The 27,519-nt window shown below is 40.6% G+C and overlaps 2 pseudogenes; both read right to left on the bottom strand.

The window, feature by feature from the left end:
- Positions 1-11,170: 11,170 nt before the first annotated feature.
- Positions 11,171-12,454, bottom strand: LOC149016319 (ornithine decarboxylase pseudogene; annotated as a pseudogene).
- Positions 12,455-16,524: 4,070 nt separating this feature from the next.
- LOC149016318 (ornithine decarboxylase pseudogene) lies at positions 16,525-27,131 on the bottom strand (annotated as a pseudogene).
- Between the last annotated feature and the right edge of the window lie 388 nt (positions 27,132-27,519).

Genomic DNA, 27,519 nt, shown 5'->3' with positions numbered 1-27,519 from the left:
AAGCAACATCCCAACTTTACAATCACACTCACATAGACAGGTTGGATGGAAAGAATCTAAGACTTCAGTACCTGTTACATGATAAAAATAAATGACTTACCCACTTTAATTCTGAAATTGATTGGATAGACAAAACCAAAAGATATGATTGTTTAATGGTATGGTCATGGCATATTTTCTAGGGACCAATGAATTACCCATCCTGGCTCCATTTCCATCTAACCATCCAATATCTTTTAGTTCATAAGATTCGAGTTTAATATATAAATTCTACCCCAAAAAAAAAAAAAAAAGTTTAATATCTAAATACCTTCTTCACCCATAAGCACCAAATAGGCATACAAAAACCTAATCAAACCAAATCAGGAAGGAACGACAAGAAGCAAAGGGAAGAGGATTAAACTAGGGCTTGACTTTGAGATTAATGAGCCACAGACTAGAAATTGATGTTTAAATGTGAAGACAATGGAAGAGGATTGAGCAACACATGTGAAACAAGAAGCCCTTTCTTCCCTCTTTAGCAACTCGTCACGAGACATGAAGAAACCCTTTCTTTGCCCTCTTTTTAGGTAGTCCAACATGCATTGATTGTATAGACATGTATTAGTTCTTATCTTTGTGTATCTATTTGATACTTGTCGATACAAGGAACACCGTCAATAGGTTTCTTTAAACTAATGTAATATTTGTTAGAGTTTTTTACTGGTGGCTCCCTTAAATTGGAGGTGAAATTAAAGGCACCTCCCTTAAGTGCCAAATTACTGGTGGCTCACCTTTTTATTATTGGTGGTTCACACTTAACAAACTCACCTAGATTCATCAAATGACTAGAATGCCCTTATGCAAAATGTGATATGATAAAATTACTCCCTAATTATCCCTTGACTGATAGTGATATCTTGTAATTACTGATCATGCATGATTTATTATTTATTATGATTCATGAATGATAATTATTGTGCTATACTTTAATATTTGACGTGAGATGATGTTTGGTGTGACTTTGACTTGGGAAATACCTAGATTGGTATCCTTATCCTTGAAATCAAGGACTATGGTCTGGACTATTGTCCTTGGTGCTTATTGCACTTTCCCTAGTTGTTGTTCATGACTAGGAAGTCTTGATGCATGGTTAGGTTACCCATTACATGCTACTACCCTTTCGGCATTTAATTATTGAAGCCGAGTGATTGGATCTTGTGGGTGCCAAACAGAGGTAACGAGTCCGTGAGGAGACACAAACCCACTATTATCATGCAATGATAGGGTTGCATATATTAAGGGTTGGGTTCATAGGTGTCCAAAAGACGGTTTGGGTGGTGTGAGGAGATATGAGAGGCATTCGCCCTAGCATATGTTGATGACGATAGGGTTAAGGAATGTTGTCCAACAAAGGTAGTTAGTTTATGAGAATTAGCACTCCTAGGTGGAGAAAGATACTGGACGAACAGAGCACTGGGCATTAGGAAATGTATCTTGACTATATGTAGTGTGATCTTGTATGACCTTGCACTATGTTTTAGACTTTTCAACATGCACTAGTACTCAGACCAATGGTTGTGATGAAAGAGTGTGGACCTATATTGTGGCCATGGTGGATGACGTGGAGCATACCCTTTACCCGGGATCCCAATAGAGGCAGTTATTCCTTGAGGGATCAGAGTGACGAGACCTACCCACAGGAGGGTTAGTGTATATCTAACTGTATGTTTGCCTAGATAGAGACTTGCATAGTTAGATTCATTGGATGTATACATAGCATGTCATTACATCATTTTCCCCCCTTATATTTATTTGATCATGGTATGTGTATGATTGTTGCCTTACTAAGTTCGTTAGAACTCATTCCTTGTAGGTTTCTCATTTTTCTTTAGATTACTTTGTAGGTCATGAGGAAACCTTTCTCCAAGAGAGTTTGACGCCGATGGAATCAAGCTATGAACCCTCAGGGGAATACTTTGAGGCGCACAAAGACTCTTGCTCCTGTTGGGGCTGATCCTATGGAGTCCAACCCTCCTGAGACTCAAGAGGTTACTTATGAGAGCATAGTGGCCCTGGTTGGGATTATGTTTACGTTTGTTTGCCAATTTAGGCAGGTCGTTAGACTTTTCAAATGGTTTAGGATAAAAGAATTGTAAACAATAATGAGACCATTTTGATTTTGCTTCCACTCGCATATTCATATTTCAAATACTCTTGGTATTCAATTTTGGGATTTTGAACCTTTATATTATTATTAATTGATGAATTATCTATTTTATTTCTTTTGGTTATGGAATTGTATGTCTTATTTATTAATCATAGTGTAACCTAATCTTGTGACTGTGGATCACACCCATGGGTTATCGGGCAGGTCTAATATCATTGAATGGAGTGTGACAATGTGAGACCCAAATATTTAAGGGCACCCATTGTATGTTAGTATTGTGACGGATCATCATAGAGTTTATGGTCTACTAAGGTTGCATTGTTGATGGAGGTAGGTTCCACTGATTTGGCCTCATGCATGTTTGCCTTTCGTAAAAGATCTGTGGAATATTTTGACTGACATAGTTGTAAACCTTGGTTTGATCAGCTAACTTCCACCCCCCAAAAAATAGCTTAATTCATTGACATCTTTGATGGCAAATTCCTTGCCAACATTTGTAATCACAGGGTGAAGCTCAGAAGAACTAGTTCTACTGAGGACAATGGCTTCCACATTTAGTAGAAGATAGACAGTGTGATGTGCTGAATGAGGAAAATATAGTGTCGTGTCAGATGAGAAATGTGAGAATTCTAAGGTGAGGAAATAAGTATTAAGACGATGAGATCAAGCTCTAGGGGCTTGTTTTTAACCATATAATGCTTTCTTGAGGAGGCACACATAGTTGGGTTTCCCCGGATCAACAAAACCCTATGGTTGAACCATATAAACCTTTTCAATTAACTCTCCATCTAGAAAAGCTTTTTGAACATCCAATTGGCAAAGAGTCCATCCTAGTGCAACTCCTAAAGAGAAAATCAATCGGATGGTGGTAGGTTTCGCAACTGCACTGAAAGTGTCAAGGTAATCAATTCCTTCACACTAGTGGAACCCCTTGGTGACCAGACGAACCTTATAATGTGAAACCGATCCTACATTGTGTCATTTGATACTGTGTACCCATTTATAGCCAACCAAATTCATGTGCGGTTGATGGGGAACAAGACTCTATGTACCATTGCATAAGACATTGCATAAGAGAGAATTAAATTATTCAATCATATCAATCCTCCATTTTGGGTTTTTATTGGCATTAGTATATGAAGTTGGTTCAGTTTTAGGATTGGCTTCAGGAGACGTAGCTAGAAGGTTCAATTTTTAAATGGGTTTGAGGTGACCTATTTTTGATCGGGGTAAGCACATGCTAGGGTTTGGTCTAAGTGGGTTGGGAAGATGGAGGTGGTGGAGGTTCTATGGTTTTGGTTGGGTGTGTTTGGGGGGGGGGGGAGATTGGGTTGTTGGGTGGTAGTAGGAGGGTTGGTTTTGGAATTTTTGGGTAGGTGTTATTGAGGGGAAATATCAGGTGATCTAGATTGAGAGGAATTTGGGTTTTGAAATTTGCATTTGAATAGGGAAATAGATTATCAGCTGCAACTATGGTCGGAGTTGACTTGGGAGTGTTAGGGAGTTTAGGGTGGTTTAGAGGTGAAGTTGCAAAAAGGAACTTGGCTTCATCGAAGTTAACATGCCTAGAAATGTAGGATCAACCAAGGGTAAGATCATAGCATACATACCCCTTGGCTGAGTTGCTATACCCTAGGAAAATACATTGCTTGAAGCGACATTAGCACTATTTATTTATTTATTTTGAAGGTCATAGCCAAGGAAAGTATGCACATCCAAAAATTTTAAGGAATGTTTGATCTAGATCCCTCTGGAATAATACCTGAAGTAAAGGTTTATTTCCAAGCACCAGTGTGGGCATCCGATTGATTAAGAATGCAACCATTTCAAAAGTTGTAGGCCAGTAAATTAGGGGGACTGAAGCTCTAGCCATTGGGGACAATCCAATTTTTACTATATGTCTATGCTTCTTTTCTGCTCTCCCATTCAGTTCAGAAGTGTGTGGAGTGAATTATGTGACTCATTTATCGCCGCTTCTACATCTGCTATGATCTATCTTCCCCACTTTCTATATACTCTTAATGCTCATGAGTATTGATGCGATATACATTTCTCTTTGAAAAAATGGTCAAAATATTCATATTCCTTGCACCATTAGATTGAAAAGTTTCATATTGGAACTAAATACTTTGTCAACATAATAATAAAATTTTCTGAAAATAAAAAATGCATATGAACGACATACAAGTGGAAAAAGCCAATATCAATATACTGTAATCATTCAAGAAGGAAATACACTAATTGTAACTTTGTGTAGATGGTGATTGGGAGAGGCCCCAAATGTCAGAGCGCACCAACTAGAATGGAAAAGCAACTTTACATTAAAGGTAACTTATGTGATTTTCCCATCTAGCATGTGACACAAAAAATTGGTGGCAAAGATGAATGCAAAGTAGGCTAGAACTACGAAGGGGAGAGTCCATAGTTCTCTTTGATGAATGCTTTGTAGGGCTTCTTGAGACACACGGTTGCTGAGATGAATAGAGGGAGAGGTGGATGATGGACTGAAGTGATGGAGGCCAGCTTTAATTGATCCTTGAAGAAGAACAGTCCCCATTTCCAGATGCTTCACAAAGCAAGAATGTAGGTGAAATTCCATATAAACATTATCGTCAGGCGTAAATTTACTTGCAAAGAGCAAATTTTTAGTAATTGAAGGAACATGAAGAACTTTTGATAAAGTAAAAATCTGTGATGGGGTTGGAAAAGCACTCCCAATATCTTGTATATTCAAACTTGCTCCATTGCCAAGATGACGTTGGCTAATAGCATGATAAGGCCCAACAATATCCATGTGTGTTACATTGGATGTCACCTGATGGGTGGCTCTTGAGTCAAGGTACCATGAGGTACAAAATGAAGTCGCAAGTGTCACACAAGAAAGTTTCTGATGTTCGTTTCATATTTGACGAGCAATAGTGGGAGTTGGTAGGAGAGGGGGGAGATTGCCTGCATGGGGACCTCAGTTGGAATAACCTTGAGCCTATCCTCTACCATAGACGTTTGAACGGCCACGGTTAGGTAAGAGGGTTGGGCTGTAGATCTGGTGGTTAAATGAACTTTCTGAGGAAGGTAAGTCAAGGTGCTAGTGCATTTGATCTTTGAATATTTTTTGAATTCACCAATACCCCTATGAAGTCATCTAGAGGGAGGGGATCAAGATAAGAAGTAATACACGAGACAAAAGACTCATATTCGGTGCCTAGGCCATGAGGCATGGTGAGAATGATATCAACATCAAATACGGGTTATGCAGCAATGGCGAGATTACCAATAGTACATTAGACTTTCTGAATATTTCGGCCATAGAAAAGTGGCCTTATCGAATTTGTAGTAACTGATACTTTCATTGCATAATTTAGACCTGAGATTGGGAGGCATAGGTGTGCTCAGGAGAACTGCATGCAGCATGGGATGTAGAGAGATCAACAATGTGGGAGAGGGCACTTTTAGAGAGAGAGAGAGAGAGAGAGAGAGAGAGAGAGGAGATGATGCAGGATAAAATCATCTGGTCTTGCTTGCTCCATTGATAATATGCGGTACTTGGGTTGTTGTGGTTGAGGGAGAAGTGATGATCATAGGTGGAGGTGGATTGGTTCATCAACATATCCATAAGGTTCAAGGGCATGTAGTAATGGATGAAATTGAGATTTCTAGAGGAGATAGTTACTATGATAAAGCTTCATAGATTGGAGGGAGACAATGTTGATAGGAGAAATTAGAGGAAAGGCTATGTCAATGGAGGTGCCCGAGGAAGTAGGCAAGTTCATGGTGGTGGGAAGGAGAAGTCCTAAGTATCGTGGACTGTGGTCGAAGGCTTAAAAACTGATACCAAGTTAGAATTTGTTTGAGAGAGAATTCTTCCGCACCTCAAAATGAATGGAAGGTCGTACTTATAATATTGAATTTTATACAGTTTACCTACTTTTTTTTTTTGGGGGGGGGGGAGGTGGTAAAAGTGAAACTCCAGTCTTCCCATTTTGGCGTCTTACATTACAATTTACCCACCCAAAATCTTCGTTCCTCTTTTGTTCCCTACGATTTGGGGTAAAAGAAGTCTGCATTTGATTTACATGGCTACAACTGTGGATTTTGCTTCAGGTGGATTATCAATGGATGGCCTAAATGGTCATCATCAACTAGGTTGGAAGAATTTAACACCACCATGGCTCATGTTGTTCATAGTGAATCGGAAGTTGTATCTACATGTTGGGTAATTGTATTACAAATTCTAAAGATACAATAATGGAATTGCAATACAATTGAAAATTAAAGATCCTTCATTAAGCGGAGAACTTAATGTTGCAGTCACATCTTGGGTGCTACCTTTAAGGTAATTGATACGCCCTACTACCTAGGGTTTTTCACACAATTACCTCCAAGATCAACTTCCAACTAGAAGATGAGATAACTCTTCTAGTCCCTTCAAGGAGCCAAAAGCTACAACACAACACTAAAACAAACTCAAAAAAAAAGAAAAGAAAACAACCAATAACGTAAGTGTGAGGAGTGTATATATTACATACAATATGCAAGGAAGTGGTTGAGTTTATACAAGCCCAAACCACAACTTACACTCTTTGAGATTCTCAAGGCAATGAATTGACATTGAATCATAATGACTCACCTCCCTCACAAAGGAGAGAATCAATTTTCTACTAATGGAGTGGACTTGTCCCTTTTCTACTAATGGGAATAAATCACTTTAACCTAACCTCCCCACTAAATGAAGAATTTATTCTCATATTCACCTCTTTTGCATGAACTGGATTTAATCCATTCAATAGTCTTAACCCCAATCATGATAATGGTCATGAAGATGCAATAAGAATTTAAGGTCAATGGTTTGAATTTGAGTAAATTCCACCCTACAAGTAAGCCCACCTATACCATGATCAATGCCTTTCAGATTCTCATATCAATTGCAATTGATATTCATAACCACCTCACACCCTATGATCAATGTCTTGAAGAGCTTTATAATCAAGGTCATGAAGGGCCTCCTTTACTCATGGGTGCCTCATTACCACCCATAACTCATGAGTTTCACACACTAGCAAAACAATTAAAATAAAGAAATTCCAAAACTAATTTTGAAACTTTATAAAAAATAGATTTTAATAAAAATCTACTGCATCAGCTCCTTCTCCGTCTTCATCAAAGTAGCCAAATTAAGTTGCAGAAACCTTAACTCATTCGAACATTGAAATCCACCCAAATCTTTTGAAAAAAATTAGGGGTATGTTTTTAATCTTTTACAGGTTTTCAGGTGACGGATGGATGATTGTTCACAACTCTGATAATTTCCTCGTCTACAATTGGTGTACCAAATGATGACAGGGTTTGTGGGCTTTCATTGCTTCTGTGGTGTACCAAAAGATTATTGAATCTTTTTTTCAAGTTTTTCCTTCACGCTGTAGGGACAGATGGATAAATTCCTAAGAAGAAATATCCACTTGGGTTTGTGTCATTTAGTTTTTCTGCTTTGTGAAGGGGTTAGTTGGGTTTATTGGGCAAATACGCAGATTGGGTTTGATTTGTGGATAAGTGACAATCTCTGTGTGTCAACGAACATTTTCCCTGTATTTTTGCAATTGCTTTTGTCTTCGTAGTCCAGAACTCATCCTATTTTCCCATAAAGAACAAAAGACTTGCAATGTTTGAAAAATTTTAGGATGCTTTCATGAGTTTGTATTGTTACTTGATGATGTTTTCATGAATTTGTGATACCACTTGAGGAGGAAGAAATGAAGAAGGGAAAACGAAAGATGGAAGAGGAAAGGATGTCAAACTATGGCAAAGTCGTCCGGGTTGAAATTTTTATTAGTTGGACTCTAGGTAATGGAACAGGAAAAACGAACGGAGAGATAAGTTGATTATATGGAGGGAGGAATTGTTGAAATTGGTGGTTTCCGGCAGAGAGAGAGAGAGAGAGAGAGAGAGAGAGAGAGGATGATTATATGGAGGGAGAGAGAGATAGATTTTTGGCAGGGGAATGGTGGGTGGCAAGTGGTTTTCGGCAGGCAAAGTGAGAGAGAGAGAGAGAGAGAGAGAGAGAGAGAGAGAGAGAGAGGGAGATTTTTGGGAGGTGAATGGTGGGTGGCAAGTGGTTTTCGGCAGGTAAAGTGTAGAAAGGAGATGGGTGAAAGGGATTTGGTCACGCCATTACCCTAATGACATTGTAGTCATTTCAATTTCAAATTTTGAATTACTTAAATGTGGGTATCTTGTAACTTTGAAATGGATAAATTGTAATTTGGGGCACTAAAGTGAAGAGACTAGAGTGCCACCCCCACTAAAGTGGGTAACAGTCAAAAACTCTATAATATTTGAAACTATAATATTTGAATCGTTACAACACTTTGGCCATAATTCAAATTCTTCTTGATTGGTTGACCGTAGGATTGATTAATTAGGTAGATTTGGATTTGAATTTGAATTATTTGGAGGGTTATCCTTTACATCTAGCATCATCTCCGTACTATTATTTAAAAAACTTCGAAAAAGCACTTTATATGAAAAGAGAGGCTGAATTAATGACGGATGACATTTCGCGGCTAGAATTCAGTTAGATAGTGTAGTTACTCTTGCTCAAGTATGTTTTTACTCCAAACTTATGCTTTTATTATCATTATTATTCTTTAATACTAATCCAAGATTTAGACTTCCTAAATTTCATTGGGACTAACCAGAAATTTATTTTGGATTCGTGAATTATTTTGAGGAGAATAATTCGATGAATTAATTTATTAGAGCAGTCAAAAACGTGTACAAACTAAAATTCGGATTTGGATTTTTCGGTTTTAAAATTATTCTCTTTACTAATAAGTCAGATGTTTAAGTTAAGCAAAATATACATATCATATGTATACAACAAAAAAAAAATATTCACCTTATTGTATAACATGAGTTTATTTATTTACTTATTTTTATCATGTAAAGGTTTTTAATGTTCTTTAGTCGATCATCTGTAACGCTACTTGTTCTTTTATCAGAAAAAATTTTGTCAAATAATTCAGCCATGATCTTTAATATTTATAATATCTTGAAGTAATATAAAAGTTTGAAATATGAGTGATTTTTTTATCCATCTGATACGGGAAAAATATCGTTGAACCAGGGTCCGCCTTGGTTCAACCCTCAACCTCAGCCGGGGACGAACCGACTGATTTAGACTCGAGGGAACCAGGTTCAGAGATGGTGTGTTCAGGAAGAAACCTAACAATATTAGTTAGCATGCACGAGTTCGAGATTCTCGGGACTAATAACTGGTCAAAGTGACGATTATCAACACTCGCAGAACGGGCATTCGTGCTAGCTTGGATAACAGCCATGACTGTAACATCAATATCGTGCAATCAAGAGGGAAGTTATCCATTACTCCACTAACGGGTCTAACCGTCTTGTTATTCCCAGTATTAATTCATGATCGCAGGTGGTGATTAACCTAAGAGATATTACCAATTAAAGCAAGAAGAAAGACACAAAAATGATGACGGAGTTCGGCTCTTGCAAGCCTACGTCTCCGGGACTTCCAGAGTCCAATCTCACAATGGGAAACAGTATGGAATATACTTACAAATCAAAGGGAAAACAAAGCATAAACAGGTAACCAAATTGAACCATATGCGATGCCTTCAAGAACTCTTTCTCTGATCAAGATCGCAAGCCATCGAAGAAGAACCGAAACAGAGAAGACAGGGTGTGTATTCAACGGGAACCGAAGCAAGTCTCCATGAGAACCTTCGTATTCACTCTCCTTCACTAAAGATGCCTTCGATTGCAGTGACGACCAATCCTTCTTCAAGATATCAACATAACAGAGGAGAACTTGAAACCTTCGAGCGAAACCCTCGAGCAAGAACCCCCAAAATTCCCCAAAACTGATTTCGTGTGTTGAGTTTTGATCCTTAACCCAGCTGAACCAAACCTAAGGTATGTATACAAATAGCTTGAACAAAAAAAAAAAAAAAAAAAAAACGGTTCACAACATGACTCACCCAGACCCGGTTCTACAGATTACCCAACACGTCTAGATCTGACAGTCACCAGAAGAAGGCACGTACGAGTTCAACGAATGTGATTTAAAGGTAAACTCTATAGAAGACATCACCAACGTACGGAGAAGGTATCTGAATCATATTCTCAAGTATCGTATTCTTATTTTAGCTTTGCATCTAGTCAGAGCCTTTGTGATCAGTTCATCAACTGACTTAGCCATCGGAGGTGGACTCCCGACTCCAACGTTCGGGCCACATCTGATGATTGTTTTGCAGTCATTCTCACGTGATCTAAGGGCTGAGCAGATTTTGGACGCATCACCATCTAACTCCATCATCAATCCATAAAAGCACATCATGGCATTTGAGTGTACATGATATCCATCATTCATAAAAAATAAAATTAAAATAAATAAAAGTAAGCGATGAGCTTGGAAAATTAATTAAATATATGAGAATAATTTGGATATAATTCTATTTAAATGAATAATTCACGAATTCTTTGTGCCTGTTTGGTTACATGAGTTTGGAGATTTCAAATATCTAGAGATTTCAAATCTATGGAGTTATAATTTATAAAATTAGATGTTTGGTTGTAGAATGAAATCTGTGGATTCATCCTAAAAAACTATTTGATTGACGTGATTTTTGTGAATGTGCAAATGTATAGATTTTTTGAAATCTCTGGATTTCACCCCTTACCCATAAATGTACAGATTCACGTTTTTATTGTAAAATTGTGAATCTCTAGATTTCATCAATCTAGAGATTTTTACAACCAAACGGGTATAATTCTCAGATTCATGAATCCAGAGATTTGAAACTGGATTCATGTAACCAAACAGGCCCTTAATTAACTCTAAGAATTTGATAATTATAATAACTCTATTTTTTTCAATTCGGACTCAAACAGAATTATTGATGTTATTCAAAAAAAATTCAATTAAGAAGAAGAATTCACGAATAATTTTGAAGAATTAAACTACATTATTTTATTTTATTTATTTGTTTTTTACTTCCATTAATTATTCTGTGGACACCCAGTGTCATCAATCGGATCTGAAAAAACAAGGTGGGTGGAGATGGTTGAGACATCAAAGCCATTGAAGTTGGACGCACAAGCAGAAGAGTAAGCACCCCTGTTGGGAAATACAAGCCAGTCGTTCAACTGGAGCTCAGGTAATTGGTCGCCCTTGAGGATTGTGTCTGCACCATCACACGTCTGACCAAAAATTGTGGACGTGTAGGTCTTCTTCCCTTTGCATTTTGGGTTGGATCGGTTTGATGACCAAGCCAGCGGCTCGGCTGTTACGATCTCTTTCTCAGTTACTTCCCTAAAGGATCCATAGATCCCATCGTTGATCCAGTACTCCCTACACGTATTCCGTACACGTGTCCCGATAATTTGAGCCACGAGAGTGACTGCAGTCGCCGCGAAGAATCGGCCAGGTTCAGAGATAATAGTTAGACCAGATTCACCGGGAAAGTAGTCGCACAAAGCTTCTGTGATGGTTGTGGCAATCTCATTGAAGAGGGAACCTACCATGAAGCCTCCGCCAATATCGAGGATGCGAAAACGGGGCATGCCCAATGACGTTGCAGTATCGAAAGCTGCCTTGGAAGCGGCTATGGCGTCTCTGTATGTGCGTGAGTGCAAAGCACAGCTGCCTACGTGAAATGAGACACCAATCACGGCCAACCGAGCAGCATGGCAAGCTTGGAGGAGAGGTTTTACCTCTTCTGCCAATGCACCGTACTTGGAACCCATTGGGTAGAGGGCACCGCTATCGTCGGATGCCTTAATACGTAGCAACAGTTCACAGGTTGGGTGGCATCTTTGTATCTTGTCAATTTCATCCAACGAGTCGAAGGTGGTGAGGTTAACACCAACACTGGCTGCGTACCTGATATGGGACTCGGCCTTGCATGGGTTGGCATAGACAATGCGACTAGGAGAGATGCCTAGCTCTAGCACCATTTCGATCTCTGCCGGGCTTGCACAGTCAAAGCCTGCCCCAAGTGCTGCAAGTGCGCCAAGCAGTGCTGGGTGCGGATTACACTTGACTGCATAGAAAGGGCGGATATTGGGGAGGGAATGAGTCCATGTGTCCATAAGGCTTACCAATACTCCTAGGTCGAGCACATAGAAAGGGTTTTGCTCTTCTTTCTTGGAGATGATGGACTGTATGACGTCAGTTACACCATTCCTTGTTGATAGACTAGTCACCGTCTTCCCTTTTAACCCAGAAGCTCCTAAAACTGGCAGGACAGATGCGTAGGTTGAACCCATACCCATGGCTAAGAAAGAGAGAGATATAGAGATAGAGAGAGTTGAATTGTGGTCTAGAGGATGTTGAATCCTACCAATATTTTTACCCAGCATAGAAAGCAAGATGCACGCTATCGAGTTAGGAGATAAATATAACACTATTCTCATGATACAATAGTTTTTGATAGGGTGAAGTTGTCAAAAATATTGATAAAATATACTTTTTAATGATCTAAGGAAGGTCAGGATACAATAGTTTTATGTATAGCACCATACTCTAGTCATTGAAAACGCATAAAATAACATGGAAATCATTGTTCAGGAAAAAAATTAGTTAATCATGTGACATTGTATTAAAAAGTCTAAAGAAAATTTATCCAATAACTAATTCAGCATGTGACATTATTGGGAAAAATTACTTAAAAAAGACGTTGCAATTTGCGCATAGAAAAAAAATGTTTGCAATCTATACGGAAATTAATAATTATATGGGCTAAAGATGGGCAGTAATGGCCCATAGCCACCTTCTACTTATCTTCTTTTTCATAAAGAGAGAGATATGTAATTGTCGTGTGAATAATTATGTTACATATACAAATAGAATGCACATCCTTTACAATTCATCACAAAGTAACAAACAAAAAGAGAAAGCTCCTTTTGGAAATGCACCAAGAAAGAATAGAATATGATAAAGCAGATTTCATTGTTCCCCGTACATTTTTTAATGTTATGATGATTTATGAGAATTTTATGTTGATATTGACTAAACAAATCACTAAGAATAGTTGTGCTTGTATACTTACCATATAGAAGACCACCAAAGATTCAATTTTGGAATGGACGGTCCAAGTCTTTGGGTTTGGCTTAAAAAACAATGTCAACAGTACTGGAATTTAAAGTTCCCAAGAAACACGTCCAAGGAGACAAAGAGAGGTGATTTGGATATGACATTATGACATGAACACTTAAAACTTGGATTCTCTATGAACACTTAGAACTTGGATTCTCTATATCCAACCTGTTCATAGTCATATACCTACACTCACATGAGTGTAAGACCAAGTGAAAAAGATCTAGACTCGACCACCTGTTAGCCATGAGTAAAAGACTAGCCCTAGCCTCTTAATTTCAAAATTGATAGGAGAACAAATCAGAAGAATATGGCCTGGCCGAACTCTAATGGGTCTCATTAGATTCCAAATCATCCTCCCTAGTTGCCACATCAGCCCCCATTGAGCTCCTTCTTAAGCACTTTCCTTCATTGGCTGAATTTCTAATTACCTTCTCAGCTTCGGGTCCCACCAATGAACATCCCAAAGAAAGGTTTCCAATTTGATAAGAACTCTTACCCGCCGCAAGAACTTTTGAAATTCAAATGAATTGGCCGAACCACAAACTTCATTTTTATCTGGTCCCACTAGTGAATTCCCCAAAGGAAATTCACCAATTGATTTAGAATTCTCAGCTCATCTAAGGATTTTTTAAATTCAAAAATGTTGGCCAAACCACTAACCTCAAATTCATCTTCAGGGCCCACATGAGAACTCCCCAAATGAAGGTTACCAGTGTGAGTAGAACTCTTACCAGCATCAAGGGCTTTTTGAAATTCACATGTATTTGCCAAACCACAAACTTCATTTTTATCTGCGGGTCCCACTATTGGACTCTCTATAGAAAAGTTACCAATTGATTTAGAACTCCTAGCCGCATCTAAGAATTTTTTAAATTCAAAATTGTTGGCTGAACCACTAGCCCCTAATTCATCATTGATAACTCCTTAAATCAAATTAGGGTTCCAAGTAGTTTAGAACTCTTTCCCACATCTAGGATTTTTTGAATTTCAAAAGGGTCGTTGTCTTGAGTAGGAGAGAAAACTGATTCGAGGAAGAATCCTTACCCAAATCCAAAACCTCATTAACATATAACTTTGGATTTAAAGAGGAATTATCTAAATTCCCATTGGCTGACGTAGAATCCACCAAACCTGCCTCCACTAAAGGGGGGGTGTTTCTCCCCCCCCCCCTTTTGCTTTTAGGGGGGGGGTTTTTTTCATCTTCGTGTGGGGTTGGGTGGTCTTTTTTGCGGAGGATTAAAGGGGTTTTGGCCTAGCCTCTCATTGCATTGAAAGTATCTATGAATGGCATCCTCATAAATCACCTTTTGAAGAAAACTGAAAACACATGTGGAACCAGGTTCAAGGCATTCTATTTGAACCTTAGGCACTACTCTGCTTCCAATTCTAATTCCACCAGAATTCTAGCGTAATGTCCCACAGAACCTAGACGAGTACGACGATCTAAAGAAACCGGACGACCTACCGTCTTGGCAATAGAGAGTAATACCTTGGCGTGCCAGTATTCAGTATTCAAGAGGAAGATCGTCTTGGCAATAGAGAGTAATACCTTGGCGTGCCAGTATTCAGTATTCAAGAGGAAGATCAGGGAAGCGAATCCAAACCAGTTTGGCAGAAGGTTGGGGAGCATGAATGTTAAAATCCGGTCGTCGCCAACGTTGGAAACAAATAAGTTGATTGCCAGTATTCCAGACACCTCATCTCCAAACTTCTGTCAAATCCTCTTCACATCTAAATTGAAAAATCACAAAACTCTTCCCCAAAGAATGTAAAAAAACTCATTGATTCAGTTTCCAAGATTTTGATGGCAGATCACATAGAGCATCCATTGTCGTCTAACGAAAGTTTACCCTCCCAATCAAGGAGAAAAGAAATTGAGTACGCTGCAGCTTGTACTCAGTTTGAGGAATAACAATATGCCGATAAGATCCTGCCTGCATAGGAGATAGGAGGGAATCGATCTCAGGCATAATCGAAGTCCCTACCACCCCTGCAAAAGATCTACCACCACCCACCATTTGAATGAAGCCATTACCAGCCTTTTCCGAAGGTTGTAAACGCAGAAACACTGATGCCTTAGTCGCACCATCTTTCTCTAGAGCTTCTTTCTCCAGAGTTCTCTCTCCTCCATCTCCTCTCATCACTAATTCAAAATATTATATCCAAAAAGTATTCACTTTACTAATAAGGAATTTATTTATTAACTTATTTTTAGTATGAGTTTTACTAATATGAAGTTGGGTACAAAAAAGTCAGATGTTTAAGTTAAGCAAAATATACTTATATTATGCATTTTTTTTTTCCATACAACAAAAAATATCTTCTCCTTATTCTGTAACATGACTTTATTTTTTATTTTATCATGTAAAGGTTTTTAATGTTCTTCAATCATTTGTAAGGCTACTTGTTCTTTTATCAAAAAAACTTTTATGAAATAATTCAGCCATGATCTTTAATATTTATAATATCTAGAAGTAATATAAAAGTTTGAAATATGTGTGATTTTTTTTTCCATCTAATTCCATCATTAATCCAAAAAAGCACATCATGGCATTTGAGTGTTCATGATATCCATTATTCATACAAAAATAAAATAAAATGAATAAAAGTAAACGATGAGCTTTGAAAATTAGTTAAATATAAGAGAATAATTTGGATATAATTCTGTTTGGCTGAATATAATTCATGAACTTTGTTTTAATTAACTCTAAGAATTTGATAATTTAAGAACATTTTTTTTCAATTCAGACTCAAACAAAATTATTGATATTATTCAAAAAATCCAATTAAGAAGAATAATTCACGAATAATTTTGAAGAATTAAAAAATAGTGGTACTTGTTAGGGATAACGGATGCAAAACGATGAATAGAGAAGAACACAAGAAAAATACAAGAGAAATTTAACTGTTTCAACAAAACCCTGTTTATGTCCACCAGAGAGAAAAAAAAGTTCCATTATTTCAAAAAACCTTGCACCACCTCACACCTACAAAGTGTTACCATTTGCTTCCCTTGCCCTTCTAGGTTATCCTTCAAGACTATTTATAGGGAAACTTAAAACTCTAATTCCAATATAATCACAATTTTAACCCAGTACTAGTAGCTGACCTAAACCCTGATTCAATTACAAATGCAAGTAAAACTATAATTAAATGGACTCACAAAATACAAGACACCCAAATCCAACAATACTAACCCCAATTCTATGGTGCTCGAACATTCTTTTATTTTGTTTATTATTTTTTCCTTCCCTTAATTATTCTTTGGACACTCAGTGTCATCGATCGGATCTATAAAAACAAGGTGGGTGGAGATGGTTGAGCCGTTAAAGCCATTGAAGGTGGACGCACAGGCAGAAGAGTAAGCACCCCTGTTGGGAAATACAAGCCAGTCGTTCAACCGGAGCTCAGGTAATTGGTCGCCCTTGAGGATTGTGTCTGCACCATCACATGTCTGACCAAAAATTGTGGACGTGTAGGTCTTCTCCCCTTTGCATGTTGGGTTGGATCGGTTTGATGACCAAGCCAGCGGCTCGGCTGTTACAGGCTCATTGTGAATTACTCTCCTAAAGGATCCATAGATCCCATCGTTGATCCAGTACTCCCTACGCTTGCCACGTACACGTGTACCAATGATTGGAGCCACGAGAGTAAATGCAGTGGCCGCGAAGAATCGGCCAGGTTCAGAGATAATAGTTAGACCAGATTCACCAGGAAAGTAGTCGCACAAAGCTTCCGTGATGGTAGTCGCTGTTGATACGGAATCTCGCTCGTCCTTCCCTGTCACGAACCTGCAAGATACGAGCTCGACCTTGGGGGGTCGAGGTACGTCTCCGACGAACAAGTCAGTACCAATAATAAGATCTCAACTACTCAATGGAGAACTCAAGTAATTGATCACACAAGTATGAATACCGCCTCATAGTGTTTTACGGGTGTTTATATAGAGTATGTGATGGAGTTATATTCAATATGACTCTAATGAGAGTTGCCATAGGAGAGTAACTCTTTGGGAGAGTTCTTTAACCTAACTGGAACTCCTCTGTGGTTGTTGGTCGGTAGGACTCTACCCTTGTGAGGTTTCTTATCTGTTAGGTGGATCTGTTTATCACTCGGTCGGTCCTACCATGAATCGCTTGGTCGAACTCTACTAGTATCGACCTGGTCGGATGTGCAACTGCTGGTTCGGGGAGATATAAATGACCATTTTAGTCATTAACATAGCCCCCGTCCCTTGTGGTCGGACTTTGTGCTCGGTTAAGGAGTATTTTTTCAATTTAAAGGATGCATGGTCGAACCGATTAACACACTCTTTATCGAAATCTGTAACGTCCACTCATGAGTAACCATCATTTTTGCGCGGGCGAGCACGTTTTTCAAAAGTGTGCGTGTTTTGACACGTGTCATTGCTGTCACGTCGTTTATGCTCGAGGATGTGAGAGCTTTGATCTCCTACCGTCCACGTGATGTCTTGTCGCTCGTTGGATGGGGATATTTGGATGGTTTAATCCTCATCGTTCTTTTAAGGGATTCGAAGGCCTTTGGATTGGAATCTTTTCCAATATATAAGGTGATTGTCGTCTCTTCCTCATTTCTTCCTCTGTGTTTTGCAAATTTTCCCTCTTGCAAGTTTTTTGAAAACGGAGTCTTCCTCTTGCGATTGTTTGAAAACGGTCTGTTTGTCCCCCGTGGAAGAGTTTACAACTTTCGTTTCTTCTTCTTTTCTTCGGAGCTTCAAGCGAGTAAGTCTTCGCATCTCTTTTTTCTTTTTTCTTTTCGTTGATAGTAGTTGTAATGGATAATTTATCATAGGTTATTTTGCCTATGTAAATTGAACAATTGTCAATGGTATTTTCCTCTTTTTGTACCAAGTATACTTGTTCGGTATGATACCATTCTTGGCATATTTTCCTCCTTTGTAAAGTTTACTTGGTCATGGAATACCCTTGTTCGATATATATGTGCTCGTTCTTGTCATGCACTTGTATCATTCCAAGCCATCTGTTCGGTATAGTGGTTTGTTCGGTCATGGACTAAATAGGTGTTCGTCAACAAATGTTCGTCCATAACCCCTACCTCCCGGGCATGATAACTTGGTATGTCTTTTGAAGTATTCGTGCCTAAGGAATGTTAGGTCTTTATTGCCTATTGAGTGTAGGTCTTTTTCGCCTAGTAATATCTTAGGTCTTTTGTGCCTTAAGATTCGTAGGGCCTTCCTAGGAATCTCGGGTCTTTTTGCCTAGGTTTTTTTTTTCTGAGATTTTCGGTCTTTTCTTTGCTCGAGATTTTCGGTCTTTTTCTGCTGAGATTTTCGGTCTTTTTCTCTGAGATTTTGGTCTTTTTCTCTGAGATTTTCGGTCTTTTTCTGAGATTTTCGGGTCTTTTTCTGCTGAGATTTTGGTCTTTTTTATGAGATTTTGGTCTTTTTCTGCTGAGATTTTGTCTTTTTCGCTGAGATTTTCGGTCTTTTTTTTTGCTGAGATTTTCGGTCTTTTTCGCTGAGATTTTGGTCTTTTTCGAGCATCTTGTTGAAGTTGAGTAGTAATTTGTACGAATGTCTTTATTTATATATAAAAACTAATCTGACTTCTTGGGATTATGAATCTCCATGTTGTCTACACACTTTAAATAGCAAACTGGAATAACGCTCAAATTTGTCATGTTCACAACTTTCTCGGATGCTATTCTTATTGATAGTATTTCTGAGATTGTTTGAATTCAATGATCGGGGATTCGTGTTCGTCTCGGATCTTGTAAATGATATGCTCCGGGGCGACTTGTCGTATACTATGTATGGTCCTTCCCAATTTGGGGATAACTTCCCTTGATTGGTTGGATCTGGCAGCTGTTGGGAGCACCAGTTCACCGGGCAAGTATTGTTCATTTCGAACCTTGGCATTATAATATGTCGCTATCCTTTGTTGATATTCTTCAAGTCGGAATTGGGCTTTGTCCCTTACTTCGTCAATCGGATCCAGTTGGTTCACATTCCTTCGATGTTTGCCTCTTCTTCGAATTCTATTTCTCAAGTGATCCAATTTGGATTTCTCTGGGACTCTAGCCTCTGCTCCATATGCTAGTCGGAATGGGGATTCTCCGGTGGTCGTCCTGGGAGTTGTTCGGTACGACCACAGTACACTAGGTAGTTCATCTACCCATCTCCCTTTGAGCTGGTCAAGCCTCTTCTTGAACCCGTCGAGCATGGTTCTATTAGTAACCTCACCTGGCCGTTCTTTGGGGGTAAGCTACTGAAGAAAATCTATGATCGATCCCTTTTCTTTGCGGAATGTTGAGAATGCTGCATTCTCGAATTGCTTTCCATGGTCGGTTACTAATATTTTTGGAACTCCATATCTGTACGATATGTTATGTTTGACAAAACGTTTCATTTGCTCGGTACTGATAGTTGCAAAGGGTTCAGCTTCTACCCACTTTGTAAAGTAGTCTACTGCCACTACTAAGTATTCTCTTCCTCCCGATGCTTTAGGTAACTTCCCTACCGGTCTATTCCCCACCTTGCAAAGGTATTGGGGATAGAGTTGATGTTAAAGGAACTGCAGGGGTTGGGAGATCTTTGCGTGTGCTGGCACTTGTCACACTTCTTCGAGTCTTTGGCATCTTCTTCTAGGTCGGCCAATAGAATCCTTGGCGTATAATTGTATTAAAGAGTGTTCGGGATCCTACGTGAGATCCCCAGGTCCCTTCGTGAACTTCTCTTAAAACATTTGTAGCTTCTAATGGTCCCAAGCATCTTAGAAGTGGTCAGGTGAAGGATCTTTTGTATAATAGTCCGTCCCGATCGTGAACTGGATGCTCTTTGCCTTTTGCCCGAGCAATTTTTTGGTCTTCTGGGAGTTGATCGTTGTCAAGATAATGTATGATCGGCTCCATCCACCCCGCTCGGTTGAAATTTGCATGTGGTCGACCTTGTTTATGCTAGGGCTATCAAGCTCTTCAGGTAGATCACTGGTGCTTGGACATCCATTCCTTCCGTAGCCAAGCGAGATAATGAATCAGCTCGGTCGTTTTCAACCCTTGGTACTTGAGTTATTTCTAGCTCTTTAAAGTCTTGTTTGTAATTGTTGACCAGGTTCGGTATTTCTCCATCGTTCTTTCTTTGGCTCCATAACTCCCTTCACCGATTTACAATCAGTGTGAATCACTTTTGATTTCTAGATGTTGAATGCTTAGAGCTTTGGCCATCCCGAGTCCTGCTAACATGACTTCATATTCAGCCTCATTGTTGGATGCTTTAAACTTGAGCGAAGGGCATATTTTATTTCAAATCCCCCGGACTTTTCATTAATGGCCTGCTCCACTTCCTTGCGAGTTGCTCGATCCGTCCACGACGAGTCCATCTTTTGATCGATTCTACCCCTTGCTCGTCCTCCTCTTGACTTGTTTCTTGTTTTTCAACAATGAAGTCTGCCAGGGATTGAGCTTTGATGCTTGGTCGGGGTTTGAATTCTATTTGATGTTCGCTCAATTCCATTGCCCATGTCACCATCCTTCCGGCCAGGTCTGGTCGGTGAAGGATCTTTTTGAGTGGTAAATTAGTCATCACTGTAATGGGATGAGATTGGAAATATGGACGGAGTTTTCGGCCACTATAACCGGTGCTGGGGCTTGTTTGTCCACTTCGGGTAGCGAGTCTCGGCATCATTCGGGACATGGCCGACATAGTAGACATGTTGTTATATGTTACCCTCTTCTTGCACGAGCTGCACTAACCGCCATCGACGGCGGCTAAATATAGTTGTAGCTCCTTCTTCTGCTGGTCGGCATAATGAGCAAGGGTGGTCGGGATAGTTTGTCTTTTAGGTCTTCAAATGCTCCCTGACATTCATCATTCCAGATGTTTCCTTTCTAACCTGCTACCTGCTTTAAAATTTTGAAGAATGGCAGGCATTTCTCCCCTGATCTAGAAATAAATCTATTCGATCTTGCCACCCGACCGTTAGGCATTGGACTTCTCTGATGGTTCGGGTGCTTTCATATCCAAATTGCCTTGATTTTCTCGATTGGTTTCGATTCCTCTTTGGGATACCATGAACCCGAGGAATTTTCCAAGATACCCAGCACTTTTCGGTTGAGCTTCATCTTGTATTTTTGGAGTACTTTGAATACTTCGCGGTCGGTTAGATGATCTTCTTTTGAGATGCTTTTCACCGCATGTCGTCCACATATCCTCCATATTTCACCAATTTGATGTTTGAAGATTTTATTTACCGCTCTTTGGTATGTTGCTCCCGCATTTTTTAGACCGAAGGCATTACTTTATAGTAATAGCTGTCCCTATCGGCCATGAATGTTGTATGCTTTTCATCCTCGGGGTGCATGGATCTGATTGTATCCCAATATGCATCTATAAAAATGAGCATTTCATGTCCTGCTGTTGCATCTATGAAAGATCGATTCTTGGAAGTGAATAGTTGTCCTTCGGGCAAGCTTTGTTGAGATCTGTGTAATCAGTACACATCTGCCACTTCCCGTTTTCTTTTTGGACCATTACCACATTAGCTAGCCATTACGGGTGGTCTGTGCGTTTTATGAAGCCAGACTGTCTTAGCTTTTGCACTTCAGTTCGAATGGCTTCATGTTTTTCAATGGCGAAATTTCTTCCTTTCTGAACAATCGGAATTGCCTGTGGATCAATACAGAGTTTATGCTCAGCTACCTCCCTGTCGATCCCTGGCATGTCTTCAGCCGACCAGGCGAAAACATCAGAATTTTTGTTTAGAAACTCAGTGAGCTCTGTTTTGAAATCTGCTTCTTGCTCGGAACCGATCATGGTACCTTGCTCCTTCTGGTCGGGATAGAAGTGGATTTTCTCTAGCTTTTCCACTGGTTCAGCTCTTTGCAAGGTTTCTTCATCACGGTCGTCCCTGACTTCAATAGTCATGGTCGAGTTTGTCCTTTTCTTTTTCCGCATGTAGTCGTTGTAACTTTGCCGGCTACATTTCTAGTCGGCTATACATTCTCCAATTCCCTCTGTGGTCGGGAATTTCATCTTCATGTGTAGCAAGGAGACCACTGCTTCGAGTGCGCAGAGGGTTGGTCGTTCTATGATTGCATTGTATGCCGATAAATCTCGTACGACCATAAAATTGGTCTATACGATCCTATCCCGTGGGTGCTTTGCAATCCGTAGCTCTAATCGGATCGTTCCTTCTGCTCGGGTTGATGATCCCGTGAAACCATAAAGCTGGGTTTCGCATGGGAAGAGCATATTTTCCTTCAGCTTCATCTTTTTGAATGCGTCCAAAGATAATATGTCTGCTGATGATCCAGCATCCACTAGGACTCTATGGATCTCAGTTCCTTCCAGGAGAATTTTGACTACCAAGGCATCATCATGAGGGATTATGATGTCCTGTAGATCCTTGGAAGAGAAAATTATTGGCTCAGTAGATATATTTTTATGGGTTTCAGTATTCCCAATATATCGTACTTTTCTTTTTGCTTGTCGATTTGATTCTTCTGTCGGACCACCAAATACAGTATATACTGGAGATCTTTTTCTTTGTTTTTCATCCGCCTAAGGTCGGCGTTTGGCCGGACTTCTTCTTTCTTCCCTGTGGTCCGACCTTTCTCTCTTTGGGGCAGGGTTGTCCTGTGGTCGGCCTTCTTGCTTAGGTTGGATATACTTCTTTAAGTGTCCTCGAGAGATTAAGTTTTCTATCTCCATCTTTAGATTTTTGCAATCGTCCGTCCAATGACCGTGATCCTTGTGATATTCACAATACTTTTGTTTATCACGTTTTCCTGGCGGTGCTCGGATTTTATCCGGCCACTTCAGATGTCCTTGATTTTTGATTTGCATCAAGATTTCGGATATTCTTGTATTCAGTGGTGGGAAATTACTGATCTCTTGCTTTTTTGGGGATTCTGCTCGAGCTTTCTTGGTCGAGCTTATCCCTAACATCCTGGTCGGTGGTGCCCTTTCTTGACTGCTCCTTCTTTCGGCCCTTGGTTCTCTCTTTCGAGATTCTATGGTTTCCGAAATTTCTGCTTGTTTATGACATCTTTCATTCAGTTCCGCATATGTTTTTGGACATTGTGATCCGTCGAACAGTATAAAAGTTGGGCATTTGAAGCTTTTTGGTATTTCTGCCTCAGAGATAGCTTGGATGAAAGGATCCTCTTTTAGAAAAGCATATAGCTCATCTTTCTTTGGATCGTTTAACTTGTTTACCTTCTCGTCTAACTCTTTGATTTGTTTGCTCAAACGCTCTTCCCGCTTGCTCGGTCCGGACTCAACTCTTTTGTTTTTTGGTTTTTTGAGAGGATTGTTGCTGCTTCCTCGATCATTATCTTCGTTGATCAGAGGATCTTTATTTGGAATTTCTTTCTCAGATGCCAGGGACTTCTCGCCTACCTTCTCTTTTAACTTTTGTCCGTTTTCTAGAGATGGTCGAGGAGTTTGATCGGGAATGACTAGGTGGTTATTCTTGCTTCCCTCAAATACTTTTTGAGTATTTTTAGGGTCTGCATTCGGGGCAATTATATGACCCAAGGCCATCCTGACTAGCCCCATACCAATTTGGTGAAGTTTGATAGGACTGCCATTTTTGTACTTCAACATCGCTGCAGATACGTCGATGCTGCTTGGTTGGAGCCTTCGCTGGGATTTTGTTCTTTAGAACCCACTCCCTGCGATCTGTGAGTGAGTGAAGAGGTCGTACAAACCTTAACTCTTCTTCGGCCAAGCCAGGCGTGAAGAGTCCAGAAGCAACGCCACCGTATTAGAAAAGGTTGGATCTGGCGGAGCTTTTATTTTCGCGTCTCCTCACCCGCAGCGTCCCGCGAAATATCACGACCTCTGGCAGCAACCTGATATCAATGCCTCTTGTATCTCAGGCGCATACTATGGAGACGTCGAGGGCGGTTTTTACGGAAACCAGCGACAGCGGGACCGGTGCTAAATTGAGGATTGCAACGGGACTGCCATGATGCATAAATTTTTCAACGCCATGAAATTTGAAACAATGCAAGAAATCTCAGCGTCACTATCTGCAAAACACTCCAGTGACTTGCCGGCTTGTCGTCTTCTTTCTCGTTCTCGGTGGGAGACTGATATCGGTGCGCGGATGCGTTCATGGCCGGTGGATTCAGATGGTGACGTACGTGAGAGAACATTCGCTGCTGGCAACATTGGCGCACACCCAACGAGCTGAATCGCTCTTCACGTCGCTTGAGACGCTGGGCCAGCTTTGCTGCTGTGTGTACCGTCGTTGCCATTGAAGCCTTTCTCCGCCGATCCCGCGGTGTCATGGTTGCCTTCATCCACACGTTACCGCACTCCTTCAGATATTTATTTTCTTTTTTGGATGCAGCCGCTTTCCCTGACCTCGCTCATGGTTGCTTTTCAATAACGAGGGTTGAGATTTATTGGCTTTCAACATCTGTGAAGGCCATTAGGCGATGTAAACAAGTGGAGGATGTACCCCTTTTCTCGAGGAGCGCTCCCAGATGAATCGCTGGCGCAGCAAGAGAAAAATAGTTAAGACTTAAGAGCGCCTGTGTTTTGGAACCGAGGGATATGATGGCTGGAGTCGGCCAAGGCTGAACAACCAACATCGTCTCTTTTGGGACCTAAACAACAGCCTTCTCGTCTTCTCCGGAGTTGAAGCAGCGAACCGAGAGGCTTCTCCAAGGAGTTGAGCCGACCGGAGGGGGGAAGAACCAAAGGCACTCCCGATTATGAATTTGACCATGATCGGGCCATGATCTGCTGAATCTGCCAGGGCGATGATGCTTAACGGTTGTTCCTTCAACTTGGGAAGACATACTTTAACACCTTTCCAGCTCTGAAAGTCTTTCCCTGCGTCTGCGTGAGCTGATCGCCCGGCTACCCTCGCCCTTCCCACTGGCAGCACTGGGTTTGCGTGTATCCCACCCAAGTGCAAGCCGATAGATCGAGGCTTTGGATACTCTGCGTCTGCACGATCGGGATTTGCCCATCTCGGTCATCATTGGGAGAGATAGACCGATTAGGCGATTCTCCCCTTCGTTCCAGCGAGCATGCTTGGGGCTTCTCATACCCCTCCGCCGACAGCGGCCAGCTGCATCGATGGCTGGCTTGTCTTTGCTTGTGTATTGGGTTTTGCTTCGCCAAAGTCTGCAGATCACTTATTGTAGATGCTTCAGCCAAAGACAAAAATAAAGAATCCTTATCATGAATTCACGTTATTGTCAATATGTGACTTGCTTGGCAAAAAGACATAAAGAATGGTTATCATCAATATCAATTAGTAACCATGGTAAATTCACTGTAAATTTGTCATCTCTTTAGGTAATTGTATATAACCAATAGAAAATTCAATGTGACAATGCATTTGATGATGCAATTAACCTTGTTAGTAGTGTAACTTTTGCAAAACCGATGCTTCCCAACATATTGGTCGATTCTCATAAATCTGTGTACGGTTGCCTACAATTTCGATTACTCGATTTAAGAGTATCCAACCCTCAAACTCGACATCAATAATGATTATTTTGATTTAAGAGAAGAGGGGATGTCGACTTTATGGTTAAATTACCTTAAAGGAAATTTGAAGACAATATTACCTCATAAGGGAATTTGATCACCTCATTATTATTCGGGGTTGATTTAGCGTTCCGATCGTTTTCGTGGCTTTTTGATCAAGTTCCCCGACCGCCATTGTTGATCGTCTCGCCCCTTCCCTCACGACCCGCAGTCGGCTCGCCTTGGGGGTCGGGTCCCCGACAAGTCAATACCAATAATAAGATCTCAACTACTCAATGGAGAACTCAAGTAATTGATCACACAAGTTGAATACCCCTCATAGTGTTTTACCCGGGTGTTTATATGAGTATGTGATGGGTTATATTTGGAATATGACTCTAATGAGGTTGCCATGGGGTAACTCTTTGGGAGAGTTCTTTAACCTACTGGAACTCCTCCGTGGTTGTTGGTCGTAGGACTCTACCCTTGGGGTTTCTTATCCGTTGGTGGATGCTATCACTCGTCGGTCCTACCATGAATCGCGGTCGAACTCTACTAGTTCGAACCGTCGGATCGCCTCTGTTCGCCGTATGATGCCATTTTAGTCATTAATAGTCGCAATCTCATTGAAGAGGGAACCTACCATGAAGCCTCCGCCAACATCGAGGATGCGAAAACGGGGCATGCCCAATGACGTTGCAGTATCGAAAGCTGCCTTGGAGGCGGCTATGGCGTCTCGGTATGTGCGTGAGTGCAAAGCACAGCTGCCTACGTGAAATGAGACACCAATCACGGCCAACCGAGCAGCATGGCAAGCTTGGAGGAGAGGTTTTACCTCTTCTGCCAATGCACCGTACTTGGAACCCATTGGGTAAAGGGCACCACTATCGTCGGACGCCTTAATCCGTAGCAACAGTTCACAGGTTGGGTGGCATCTTTGAATCTTGTCAATTTCATCCAACGAGTCGAAGGTGGTGAGGTTAACGCCAACACTAGCTGCGTACCTGATGTTGGGACTCGGCCTTGCATTGGTTAGCGTAGACAATGCGACTAGGAGCGATGCCTAGTTCTAGCACCATTTCAATCTCTGCAGGGCTTGCACAGTCAAAGCCTTCCCCTAGTGCTGCAAGTGCGCCAAGCAGTGCTGGCTGGGGATTACACTTGACCGCATAGAAAGGGCGGATATTGGGGAGGGAATGAGTCCATGTGTCCATAAGGCTTACCAATACTCCTAGGTCGAGCAGATAGAAAGGGTCTTGCTCATCTTTCTTTGAGATGATGGACTGTATGAAGTCTGTTACACCATTCCTTGTTGATAGATTAGTCACCGTCTTCCCTTTTAACCCAGAAGCTCCTAAAACTGGCAGAACAGATGTGGTGGTTGACCCCATACCCATGGCTAAGAGAGAGAGAGAGAGAGAGAGAGTTGAATTTATCTGGTCTAAAGGATGTTGAATCCTATCAATATATATACGCAGCTAGCACAGAGAGCAACGATGCAAGGGATTGAGTTAGATTACACTATCCTTCTTATTCCTTGCTCGACTCCACCAACATTTAGCACCAAAGCAACGTGCACGTGATTCACGTGACAGAATTGCGAGGTTAAAGGAGCTGCACTTGCATCCTCCAACGACATTCTATCTCTGATTTTAGTTGGAACTTGGAATTGGAAGGGTTGGTAATTTGTCCTTTCTTTCTTGGATAAGAGTGACCTGTTTTGTTTGGCGATTGTACGTGTCTTCCATGAACAGAATAAATGTTTACTGACCAAACACC

This window comes from Hakea prostrata, chromosome 5 (genome assembly GCF_041222555.1).
Source record: "Hakea prostrata isolate BN-2017 chromosome 5, UWA_Hpros_2, whole genome shotgun sequence".
Lineage (NCBI taxonomy): Eukaryota > Viridiplantae > Streptophyta > Magnoliopsida > Proteales > Proteaceae > Hakea > Hakea prostrata.
The sequence above is the reverse complement of the archived record's forward strand: the minus strand, read 5'-3'. Positions and strand labels throughout refer to the sequence as shown.